Source organism: Dromiciops gliroides, chromosome 1 (genome assembly GCF_019393635.1).
Source record: "Dromiciops gliroides isolate mDroGli1 chromosome 1, mDroGli1.pri, whole genome shotgun sequence".
Taxonomy (NCBI): domain Eukaryota; kingdom Metazoa; phylum Chordata; class Mammalia; order Microbiotheria; family Microbiotheriidae; genus Dromiciops; species Dromiciops gliroides.
Genome location: NC_057861.1, coordinates 66,399,740 through 66,412,065, shown reverse-complemented (window position 1 = coordinate 66,412,065; position 12,326 = coordinate 66,399,740). Strand labels below are relative to the sequence as shown.

At 51.6% G+C, this 12,326-nt stretch overlaps 1 protein-coding gene across 23 annotated transcripts in view; it reads left to right on the top strand.

Moving 5' to 3' along the window:
• Positions 1-738: 738 nt before the first annotated feature.
• The window catches only part of PTPRS (protein tyrosine phosphatase receptor type S), a 211,748-nt gene continuing 200,160 nt past the window's right edge, over positions 739-12,326 (top strand). For 5 of the 23 annotated variants that reach the window (XM_043977057.1, XM_043977055.1, XM_043977061.1 and 2 more), the window contains exon 1: positions 740-1,099. The gene's annotated coding sequence lies outside the window, so the exon portion shown is untranslated. Of the gene's footprint in view, positions 1,100-1,241; positions 1,370-12,326 lie in introns of those variants that run through there. The other 18 variants (XM_043977068.1, XM_043977065.1, XM_043977062.1 and 15 more) reach the window with 8 other exon arrangements.

Here is a 12,326-nt window from a genome sequence, read left to right as displayed (position 1 = left end):
ATGATTCTATCACCTAGTGGGTGAGCAGCCTACTGGTGATGAGCCTTTTCATCCTTAGGCTGATCCTCAGGGAGCAGACTCAGTCTACCACCAGAAATGCACCTGTAAATGCACCTGTAGAACCTAAGAGAGACTTCCCGAAACCAGGGCCACCTCCACATCACCATGAGGCAGGGCTTCCCTGGAAAATGTTATTGCTCTCTTTACGAACAACTCCATTCTGTTAGTGCCTCACAGTTTGCATCTCCTCATCAAAATCCTGGGAGGTGAGGACTGTGAGCAGAACTGTCTTATTTTTGCAAACCCCATATCTTGCACAGTGCTTGCTACATTGCTAGGTATAATCTGTGTGGGTGGTGGTGTTGTTTTTTTTTTTTAATTTAAGACTGAAAATAGCCAAAAGGGGAGAAAGAAAAGCTGGTTCCAAAAAGAATCATTTACAATTGTGTGAAACACGGTCCGAGCCTGAGAATATTGGCACTTCGATGGTCCCTTTAACAGGCCCTCTCTCGCACTATCGCCACTGGGATCACCACGTGCTCCCAGAGCCCCTGCTCTGGAGAGCACCACGTGCTTCTGAGCCCTTTAACTCACAATTCGGCCCTTTGGTAACCACGTGACGGGATTCCGCCATTCCCATTGGCTGACAGGTAGGGGACAAGCAAAGAGGGAGGGCTGGTGGCGAGGTGTTGCGCGGTGACGCAGGGACGGCCCGGCTCCTCCCCGTCCTGGGCTCCTTCTCTCCCCCCTCCCCGGAGCCGCGCGAACCCTCCCTCTCTCTCCCCCCCTCAGCTCCTGGCCGGCGGCGGCGGCGGCGGCGGCGGAGGCAGCGGCTCTTGGAATGGAATGACATCACCGGCTGTGGGGAGCTGGAGCTGCTGGGAGAGCGCGAGCCGCAGTGTCTGTCCTCGCGCCGCCCGCCCGCGCGATCCCTGCCAGCCCCGGCCAGCGCGCGCCCGCTGCCTGCTCTGCTGCTCGGGCTGGCTTGCCGGGGAGAGCGCCGGGTCCAGACGGATTAAATGCTACGCCGCCGCCGCCTCTTCCTGCGAGGATGTGAGGGGGGCAAGAGCCGGGGGAGCCCAGCCCAGCCAGCCACCAGGTAAAATCTCAGCCCGAGCCCTGGGGGTGGGGGTGGGGGGCTGGAGGGCAGGGGGCAGTCGAGGAGGTGGAGGCAGTTGGCGGAGGGAGGGGGGGAGGGGGCAATGGAGTCGCCGTAGTGTGGGATGGGATGCACACGGGCATTGTGTGATGGAGCCGGGGAGTGATGCACCGGCGCACTCGGGCATTGTGTGGAGCTGGAAGGATGCTCTGGTGCTCCCGGCTGCTGTGCTCGCGAATATATGAGCTGGGGCGTTGCACAGAGGAGCCGGTGAGAAGGCACCGGGACAATGCCTGGGGCGGTGGGGATGGCCGGGGGCTGGGGAGGTTGGGGGGGAGCAGCTTTGCACAGGGACGAGAGGGGGGTGGGGACGGACGGGACTGGCTTCTGAACGTTGCACTGAAGGAGCGGGGTGTAGCTGGGAGCACCGAGAATTTGTGGTTGGGAAGGAGGGATGCACCCGACCAGGATGGCTTGGGCTAATGCCTGGGGGGAGGGGGGAATACGCTGGAAAGCACTAGCTAAAGACTTGCCCTGGAAGCTGGGCAGAAAGCCTCCGAGCCACCCGGGGATGATGCGGGCGGGGCAGGGAGTTGCAGGAAAGGGGAAAGGAAGGGGACCCGGGATGCATGTAGCGGAGTATGCGGGCGATGGTAGCGGCGTCCCGGGGCAGTTGTCTCCAGTGAGGGCTGGGAGGCTGGAGGAACGGCAGGCTGATGAAGGCTGCGAAGACCCACGGCTATTCCGGGGACTAGTGGGGGTGGGGAGAGAAAGATGCACCACTGAATTACGGGGCATGGAGCCGAGGGGTGGGGGAAGCCGAGAAAGGCTGAGTCCTGGAGCTCCATCCCTTCAAAGGCAGGGAGGAGGAGGGCTGAACCCGGAGACTCTCGGGTGCTTCTTGTGGCGCTTTTATGAGCAAGAAGTCTTTTCCACTTCTCCCGCACCTGGGGAGCCCACAGCACCCTGCCTTCCTGAGTCCCTACCGTCGGCTGCCTTCCTCTCTCTCCTACCATGCAGAGGGAGCCGAAAAGTGACAGGGGACCCCTCTCTATCCTTTTCCTCTCTCTCCAAGTCAGGTCGGCTGGCTTTGGTTGCTGGTCAGACCGTGGACATCCCTTCTCCTCTGGGCACCAGAGGGCTCTCTTTGGCCCCAAGCCCCTTCCTCCTATGGGATTCCCCCCCCCCCCCGCTCCGCTCCCTCTGTACCCCCTCCTATCTACTATCCTCCCTTTCACCACACCCCTCTTCCCAAATAGGATTTAGCTCCTGGTTTCCCCCGAGCACCCTCCCACCCTTCTCACTCTTAGCTTTTAGCTCAGTTCTGTGTAGCCTGTCCCCCTCTGGTGACAAGCTAGGGCTTGGGGGCCAAAGGATAGAGCCCTTGCCCCACCCCAGCCCGCAGATGCTGGAAGCCTGGTGGGACTAAATGGGGTGTGTGTGTGTGTGTGTGTGTGTGTGTGTGTGTGTGTGTGGTGTCCACGATTTAGGACCGATAAGATAATCTGGGACCTTTGGATCTCTCCCTACGCTTGCCACCACCACCCTAAATCTCTTGCTTGCCCCACAGTACTGTTCTTAGAAGGAGAGAAACATTTCTCTTGTCCACCCAGGGACGGGGAATGACAAATCATAGACTTTAGATAGATCTGGAAGGCATCTTAGAGAGCTTCCTCGCTGTCTGGGGGAACAGACTCGGGCTTGGAATCATAACATTTCCAACCATCTCAGGTCCCTACGGAGGGAGGGAGGAAAGGAGTGTCAGTGATTGACACCAGCTTGAAGCCCTTTCAGTTTGGGGAAAGCCAAAAAGTCTGCACTAGTCCTCGGCTCCCTCTAGGATCGAGCGTTCTCAGAGAGGCTGCAGAAGGTGAAAGGGGGGAAAGCCCGGCAGGGGTCCCACCAGGGAGACCCTGGCACAGGGTTTGGAGTGTGTTCACGTGCTCAGAATTCTCCTGAAGCAGACTACTCCCGAGGTGCCAATTTGTCGGGGAGGATGAAGGGGGCTGCATTCTGGCGACCTGGGAGACCTGGTTTTTTGCCGCCCCACCCCCAGGGGTGGGCGGGTGATGAAGGAACATCTGTGGCAGCTACTAGTCGAGGGGGAGGGCGGCGGCCTTTGGATTCTTGCTTCTCGCGGACCTGGGTGCACTGTAGGCGCTTAATAAATGCTTGTCGAATGGACATTCATCGATTGACTAGTTGGCGTGGGGCTGGGCACAACGGACACCGGGCGCCTCCGGAGCAGGGCCGGTGAGCGCTGCCTGGATGGACTGACGGACCCCTCGCTCTGCACGTGGCGCCTGCCCGGGGATCCCGCCAGCACCGGGAAGGTGAGAATACTGAGGACGTGCGTGCGTGCGTGCGACTCATGCAACTTATGAGCTCCGTGGGCCCCTTACCCACACAGTCCATCTCCTCTCAGCCTCTTCTTTACCCTCCCCGGGGCACAAACGAAAACTCCAAATCCAGGCTGCCCACCCGCTGCCGCCCCTACCGGGCAATCGCCCCTGGCCGCGCGAGCCGCTGGGGGGCGAGGGCGAGGGCGAGGGGAGGGGCGGGGAGAGGAGGACTGACGTCATTCCCGGAGGAGGCAGGGGCGGAGTTCCCTTCCTCTCCCCTCCTCCTCCCCCCCCCCCCGCCCCCCACTTCCCCCTCCCCGACCATTGGCCGGTATCTCACGCTTCAGCCGTTGGGCTCCACGTTCGAACTGTAACCGCCGCCGCCGCCGCCGGCGGCGGCGGCGAGGGGGCGGGAGAGGTTGCGAGCGCGCGTGCGCAATTGGGGTGGGGGTGGGGGGCAGAATTTGTGTTTGAAAGCTGTTCCCTGAGTCTCTCAGAGGGATTGAAGAGGGTAAGGGGAAGGTGGCAGCCGGAAAGTGGGAAGCCCTGGCGGATTTTTTTTTCTTTCCTCTGCCCCCCTCCCCCGTACTCCCTCTCCACGGAGATTTCCCGTCCCGTCCTCCCCCACCCCCACCCCGGCTCGTGCACTGTTTTTTTGAGAGGGGACTGGGGGGATGCCCAAACCCCACCCCCTCCCCATGCACCTGCTATTGCCCCCTCACATGCCTCTCTGCTCGGGCTGTGCCCGCGGGGTTTCTCGTTCTGTGGAACTGGGAATGAGGAGGGGGACCTAATTTAGCAAGACTAATGAGGGGGGGGGGGTTCAGGGAAAGAGGCCGGGGAGGGGCATTGGTACTCCTTTGGCCAGAGCTGATGGGGACTCGTCTCTCCCTGCCCCCTTCCCGCGCCTGTGGTTTTCTAGATCTGAAACCTTCCTGGGCGAGAGAAGGAGCAAAGCCTGGGAATTCATTACTTCATTAATTTGCTCATCAGCCATTTCTGGAGTGCCTGCAAGCCAGCCTCCGGGTGCTGGCTGTTAGGAAGTATAAAGGGACCCCCTGACCAGGGCTCCAGCGCGGGGGGGGGGGGGCGGGGGTATCTGTGAAGAGCGGCGATGATCACCCCAAAGATGAAAAATAAACAAAAACCAAATAGAAGCTCGGCTCCAAAGGAGAGAAGATGGAAGTGGCTTCTGTCCTGTCCGGGCTGGGGTGTCCCCCACCCCCCAGCGCCAGGGCATCTCCTGTTGCTGATTTAAGGTCTTGGGAGCCCTCATATCTCCCTCCAGCTGTTGGCAGTGCATTGTGCAAAAAGCACCTGGCTGCTTCTGAGGGGGTGGGTGGGAGATGGGCAGGGAGAAACGTGTGTGTTTTCTCCTTTTCCCTGAATTGTTCCCTTCACCCTTCTGGAAAAAGCTGGCCCGTTGCCTCCGAGATGACACCAGCTGCTTCTGCTCCGGGCCTTATTAATGGGTTTAGGGATTTGAGGCGACTCTCCATTTGCATATTCCTCCCTCTCTCTCCATTTCCCAGGGTCTGGTGTGGCTTCCTATTCTGCCTCCCCCCACCATCTCGCCTTCTGTGTGTCTTACTCTGCCAACTAGACCTTCCTAGCTGCCCCTGGCATTTGCAGCTTTGAAAAGGAAGTTTGTGGAGTGGGAATTGTAGGTTTGAGGGGAAGGCTGGGGCTGGGATGTGTCCTTGTGTCTGTGGCAGAGATATACAAAGAACTGGCCTTGCTCCTGCTGTCTAGTGCTTCGAAGAAAAAGGAAAACCACATGATGCTCTTTCTTCAGTATCAGGAAAATGAATTTTCTAGCGAGAGGGTTGGATCAACTAAGAGATCCTTCTGTCCCATCGTGGACTCAGAGAACCAGATAAATGCAATTTATCTTATTAGAGACCAGAATAACATTATTTAGGGTGAGCATTGGAACACCTGATTTAAGCATCGAAAGAGTTCATCTCGCACCTCCCTTATTTCATAGATGAGGAAACTGAGGACTGAAGAATTGCCTGGCTCAAGGTCACACAAAGGAGCAAGTGGCAGAGCTGTGATTCAGACCCAGATAAACTGTCATCAGAGTCAGTATTTTATCTATGAAATACTGGAGGAGAGAATCTCCCCCTCTTATTCTGGGGAGAAAGAACAATGAAATCGACCAGAGGCTTGCCTTTGCTATTAAGACCTTAATTCATGTTCTTGAGTATGGAGAGGGCATGGTCTTAATTCCCTCCCCACATGCTGTTAGCTCAGGGCCCCAGTCGGGTCTGGCTCCTAACCTTGCAGTGCATTGCACTTAGTAGGCCCTTCATAAATGTTTGGTTTACTATAGCAAAGCATCGAAGAGGATGACAGTGCACTTTTGGTGGGGATGGAGGTAGGAGGAGTCCCCCCCTTGGGGATTTCCACCTGCCCTGCCTAACGATGGCTTAATCGTGTGGAGAATTGATATAATTGGGCACAATATGCACAGTGAGCAACGAGCAAACAAGGTTGTGCCTGGAGAGATGGTACAACCTTAGTGAGCTAATGGGTCTTTTCCATCCCTTACCTCCCAGTCGATGACATCTGGGTGTCTGGGGAAATCACAGAGAGCTCCTGATGCCGTCATCCCAAAGAGCACCTTCTTCGTTACACCCCCCCCCTCCTCCACACACATACTCTCTCACACACTCACATACTCCTTGGATTCCCGTGAGTTTTCTAGGAGTGGAAATATTGACTCGAGCCCCAGTCAGAGGTGTGCACATCTAATCCGAAACTTTTTTCTCCACTTTGCAGGTCCAAAGATTTGGATCTGTGGGCATTCTCCCCATGAAGGGAGTGGGGACCACATGTGAGATGGGCCCAGGCAGCCCCCTCTTTAATGCTTCCTCTCTCCTTTGTCCACTGAGACATAAGGAATAGCTTTCATAGCTGTTGTTTGATCTTCTTGATGTGGATATGCCAGATCTTTGTGTCCTTTCTTACTCCTCCCTCTGCATTTGACACTGTTGAGCACCTCCTTCTGGATATTTTCTCATCAAGTTTTCTGCTTTCTTCTGCTTCTGTCTCTCCAGCTCCTCAGTTTCCTTTGCTGGCTCTTCACACCACATCTACTAACCATGAATGTTCCCAAAAGTTCTGTCTACTCTGTTCTACCCTTGGTATCTCATCAGTTTCCTTGGGCTTCATCACTCTATGCTGATAATTCTCAGATCTCCATATCCAGTGCTAGTCTCTCTCCTGAGTTCTAGTCTCACATCACCAGCCGCCTTTTGTATCTCTCACACTGGATGTTCTGTAGGCATCCTGACCTTGATAAATCCCAAACTGTGCTCATCTTTTCTCCAAACCCTTCCTGTCAAGAGTACTGCCATCCTCCCATAACCCAGAGGTTGTGTCTAGCACCTCACACTCACCCTACACAACTGACCCATTACCAAGTCTGCTTGTTTCTCCCATCTCAGCCTCTCTTGGGTAGGCACCCTCCTCTCCACTCACATAGCTGCCACCATGGTACAGGCCTTTATTACCTTGTGCCTGCTGACTGGTTTCCCTGCCTCAAGTCCCTCTTCATTCTAACCCATGTGCCACTCAGTGCCACAGTCATCTTCCCAAAGAGCACATTTGATCATGTCACTCTCAAATTCCAGTGGCTCCCTATTACCTCTAGGATCAAATAGGAAATCCTCTCTTAGGCTTTTTTTAAATTAAAATTTCTTTCAATTTTAATAGTATTTTATTTTTTAAAGTTACATGTAAAGATAGTTTTCAACATTTGTTTTTATAATATTTTGCATCCCAAATTTTTCTCCCTCCCTCCTTGCCCTCTCCAAGACAGAAAGTAATATGATATAGGTTATATAGGTACAATCACATGAAACATATTTCTGCATTAGTCAATTGTGAAAGAACAAAAGGGAAAAACCTCAAAATAAAAAACAAAACAAAAAAGTAGAAGCTGTATGGTTCAATCTGCATCCAGATTCCACAGTTCTTTTTTTCTGGATGGAGAGCATTTTTCATCATGAGTCCTTTGGAATTGTCTTGGATCATTCATTGGATTGCTGAGAACAGCTAAGTCCATCACAGTTGATCATCACACAATGTTGCTGTTACCGTGTACAGTGTTCTCCTGGTTTTGCTCACTTCACTCAGGAACTCTCTTTGGCTTTTAAAGCCCTTCGTGATGGGATTCCTTCCTACCTATGGAGTCTTTTTAATCTACTCATGTTGGTGTTTGTCCTTTTTGAAGAGGACCATGAAATCATGGTGATGTCATGACTTGCAGTGAATTGGATTTAAGTGAGGGAGGGCTGTGCAAGGTCACCAGCCTCACTCTCTCCTCTAGAGCCATCTAGATCCGGTAGACTTGATATATTATCAGGATGACAGGAGATAGCCCCAAATGTTTGAGGCAGTCAGGTTTCATTACCTTGCCCAGGATCACACAATAAGGTCTATGGTCAAATTTGAACTCAGGTCCTCCTGACTTAAAGACTCTATCCCCTGCACCATCTGGCTGCCACTAGCTGTGTGACCTTGGACTTAACTGTTCTCTGCCTCAGTTCTCATATCTGGAAAATAGGGATAATATTAGCACCTACTTCCCAGGGTTGTTGTGAGTATCTAATGAGATAATATTTGTAAAAAGCACTTCTCAATGCCTGGAACATTGTAGGCCCAATAGAAATGCTTACTTCCTTTGCTTCTTCTTTCCTATTAGAATGTGAGCTTCCTGAGGGCAAGGACTGTGGTCCTGCTTTTCTTTGTATCCCAGTCTTAGCATAGCACAAGCACCTAGTAAGCACTAAATAAATGCTTATAGACTGGCCAGTGCATCCAGTATAAGAGTATTAGTGAGAAAGGCTATTATTACCACAGCCATCCTGTCCAGTTCCCTTTAAATTTTTTTTCTCAAATCAATATTTTACCCCTCCCCTTCTTCATATTTCCATCCTTCTCTAGAAAGGCTTTTTTAAAAGACCAAGGTGTTTGGTACTCAGAGCCTCCAGGATGGCCTGGTGAAAGGGAGAGCTGCCTTTAGCCCTTGAATGTTCAGATCAGGGTGGATAAAAAAAACCAGTCAGTTCCCTCCTGAATAACCTGCTTCTCACTAGCAGGGCAGCCTTTCTTCCTCTGGTCTTGGCTTTTTTCTGATTGATCCTTGTTCCAGGGGAATGTGCAGAGTCCACGTGGGGAAGCCTGCTAGGTAGTTTTGCTCTTTGGCTCTGTTAGGTGAATTGGAATTGAGAGGTGGAACCAAATGGACAATTCAATCCCCTTTCTTTCCTTTGAGGAACTATTTAACTCTCATTCTACTCCTTTGTATGCCATAGTTTCCAGACTTGTAATTGATAGTGGGTATGGGACTCACTTTGCTAGGAGTATAGGGGCTTGCCTTAAAATCTTCTGTAAAGTTTATAAATACAGTATGGCTTGTTACAGGCCTGAACAAAGTATTACCCATATTGGAGTAAGGCACACAGGCCCTCTTGGGGGAGTTGGGGATGAAAAATTCTTTTTTTTTTTTTTAAACATCAATTGTGCTTAGAGCTGGAGATGAAATGCAGGACCCTCTCTACCTGATAACTGCAACTTCTCTAGGTAAAAAATACCATTGGATCCTGAACCGGAAACCCCTTCCAAGATGACTCATCGAGGGCTGCTGTGGCCCCAGGATGCAGAGCTTTGAAGAGAGCTTTTTAGTCTCCTTCCCAAATGAGGCCTGTCTCCCCCCACCCTTCTCTCTCCCTCTCCACCTCTCTCCCTTTCCCTCTCCTCTCTTCCTTCTTTCTCCTTCTCTCTCTCTCCTCTCCCCTCCCTCCCTCCTTCCCTTCCCCCTCTCCCTCTCTCCCCTTCTCTCTCTCCCTTTCCCTCTCCTCTTTCCCCTCCTCTCGTCTCTCCTTTCTCTCCTTCTCTCTCTCTCTCTCTCCCTCTTCCTCTCCTCTCCTCTTGTCTCTGTCTTTGTCTGTCTGTTTGTCTGTCTCTCTCTCTCTCTCTTCCTCTCACACACAGTTTTCAGTCGGGATCTTTGAAGTTGACAGAAGTAAGCTTAAGGACAGTAAGTGGCCAATGACAGTAATCTACCAAGTTGCTCATATGGAGCATCATTTGGCAAAAAAAAAAGGGCAGAATTTAGAGGTTTTGCTCTCCAGTAGCAGACCAGAGAGCTTGAAGGTACTAAAAATAAATCCATCCATCCATATATATGGAGATTATATATACATATACATATGTGTGTATATAAATATACACATATATAGCTTTGTTTTATTACATGTGTGTGTGCGTGCGCCACACACACACACACACACACACACACACCCCTCTTAGCATGTTTAGGGGATAATTGACAAAGCTTAATGTTTTCAGCTGAGAGCAATTTTCTCCTGACTGCATTAGGCACAATTTACAGAATCAGTCTCAGTGAATTGAAAATATTAGGGCTCCTAGTGTCAGCAGAGCTTGGGGGCTCCCAGGCCCTCTAGCAGGTGAGGGGTCTTGTTTGTAGTGGCCTGGAGAAGCAGCCCCGGAGCAGGAACAGCTGTCTGCAACCCAGAAGCAGTTGGCAGCCCTACAGAGACATGGGTACGTTCTTATGGCTGGGGTGTCCACACCTGTTCTTCTTTGTCCCGACTCTAGTGCTTTCTGAGGAGAAGGCTCAGAGTATGGTGGCTTTAGTTAGAGTGAGGGCCTAGCTTAGAATACTAGATCTGGCACATACTTCACAGTGTGACCCAGTGGTTTGGGTCTCGCCCCCACCAGCCATGTAATTTCCAGAAGACCCCCTTCTCACTAAGCTGTCCTGCCTCTGCCTTTCCACCCCTCTCCCTACTCTCTAATAGGCTCTTCCTCTCACCACAAGACTTATTCCCACCTAGTCTTAGAGCAGAGGTCAAAGGAGAGAGGGTCTCCCTCCAGAGATAGACAGGCTCCATTCCAGGGCAACATATTGGACCAGAGTGGAGAGAACTCCCCAGGCTGGGGCTGGGAGCTGGGTTTCTCGCTGGCCACCGGCCTGGCTCTCTCCTTTCTTCCTTTCTCGCTTCCACTGAAGCTCTTTGTCAGCATCTCAAAATTGTTTTATATAACAGAGAAGACAGCTTAAGGCCGTGGCTGCAAGGGACCTTAGAATGGAGCATTTCTGAAATGGAAAGAGGCCTTGGAAAATGATCTCATCCAGCCTCCTCATTCTACGGGGAAGCAAAGTAAGGGCCCAAGAGGGGAACTGACTAGTCCAACACTGTGTGTTAGTGGCAGGCCTTATGAGTTTTTCTGCCCAGAACTGTTTCCATTATGCCATGCTGCCTGAGAAATTATCTTGGGGGGAGGGGGGAGTTACAATGACCTCTCAGTGCAGGAGTTGATGGGCCACAGTTGTCATCCCTTCAGTCAACTTTAAAAGGTTACTGGATAGCTATCTGTATGTCATCTGTAGGGACTCGACATTGTGGGAAAGCTCCGGACTGAAATCTCTTATCTTCCTAGATCTTCGAGGACCATTTCTCTAAGTAGTAAATCTAGGTTGAGTTTTCAGAGTTGGGGGGAGGAGGAAAGCATACAACCAATAATCATGCTTCCTGTGACCCATTAGAGTTTCTGAATTGGAGCGCATAGGACTTAAAGGGAACACACGCTGGCCCCAAAGAAAGAAGCTGTGGGTGCTGGAGAAGAGTCACGCAGTTGTGTGTGTGGAGGGGTTGAGGTGTGGGTTGTTTTTTTTTAAATGTTTTTGAAGGTGATATTTCCGCTCATTTCCCCCTGCTAGTTTACTAAAAAAGATAAGTGCCTGCTTGCTTTGAGGCTGGAAAAGAAAGGAGGGGGCAGGCATAATGGTTACAGCTTGTTGGCTACAGGTGTTGAACAGGTGTCAGGCCTGGGGACACCAGACTCTTAAGATCGGATTGATGAAGGTCTGGATGAGGAAGTGTCCAGGGCGTTTGATCAGGAAATGCTAGAAATAGAGAACTTCAGAGGTAGAAGAGACCTGAAAGATCATTTACTGAGTCCAAAGCCTTTATTTTATAGATGAAGACCCTGAGGTTTAGGGAAGGGAAAGGACTTGCTGCATTCTGTTCAGAGGGGTTTTTAGCAGAGCTGGGAAGAGACCCTAGGTCTCCTGAAGCTCCCAGTTCGTCTTCCCTGGCTGGCTCCTTCCTGTTTCCAGGCCCAGCTGGTTCAGAAAAGGATAGAGCATCTTTGAGCAATCCAGGCAGTGGGAAAGTGAAGCGGTTCGGTTAGTATGTACTGGGAAGGAAAAATTTTTGGGGGGGAAAATGTTGACATTTTTCTTGCCTCTTGGCTGATATTTTCAAGAGTATTGCAGAAGAGGTGTGTAGGGATTATGAAAAATCAATTGCTTTACACTTCTGGAAGGGTGCAAATTAAGGAGAGGGTAGGAGTGACTAATTTGGCTGGACTTCACTTTCTCATCTTTTTCCTTCCCTAGACTTGCCCCAGAAAAAAGGGATCAGGCTGCCAGGAAATTTGAGATTATTCTGGTTCAGGTGGTACAATGTGGTCATAACCTTCTCCTCTTCCTCCCTCCCCTTTCTCTACTTCTCCCTGTTGGTCCTTAGCCACAGCTAGGCCCCTTGGTCAGTTACAGTTCAGCCCATGATACCCTCTGTTGGGCAAGTCAGAGGTCCAGAGGCTGAGCCCCAACCAGGGCAGGAGAGGAGGAAGCTCTGAGAGTCACCAGGCTCATCAGAGTCACCAAGGAAATGGACCCATCTACCTTTAAGGGGATTTTCTGTGGAAGCTGATAATAGCACAAACGACTTCTTGGAGCTGAAGGACCTGTGTGGACCTCCAGATAAAAATACAGTGTTTCTGGAGGCCACCAAGGACAGCAGGCATGGGAGCAGCGCTGGAGGCTGCTGCTTCTGTTCATGGTT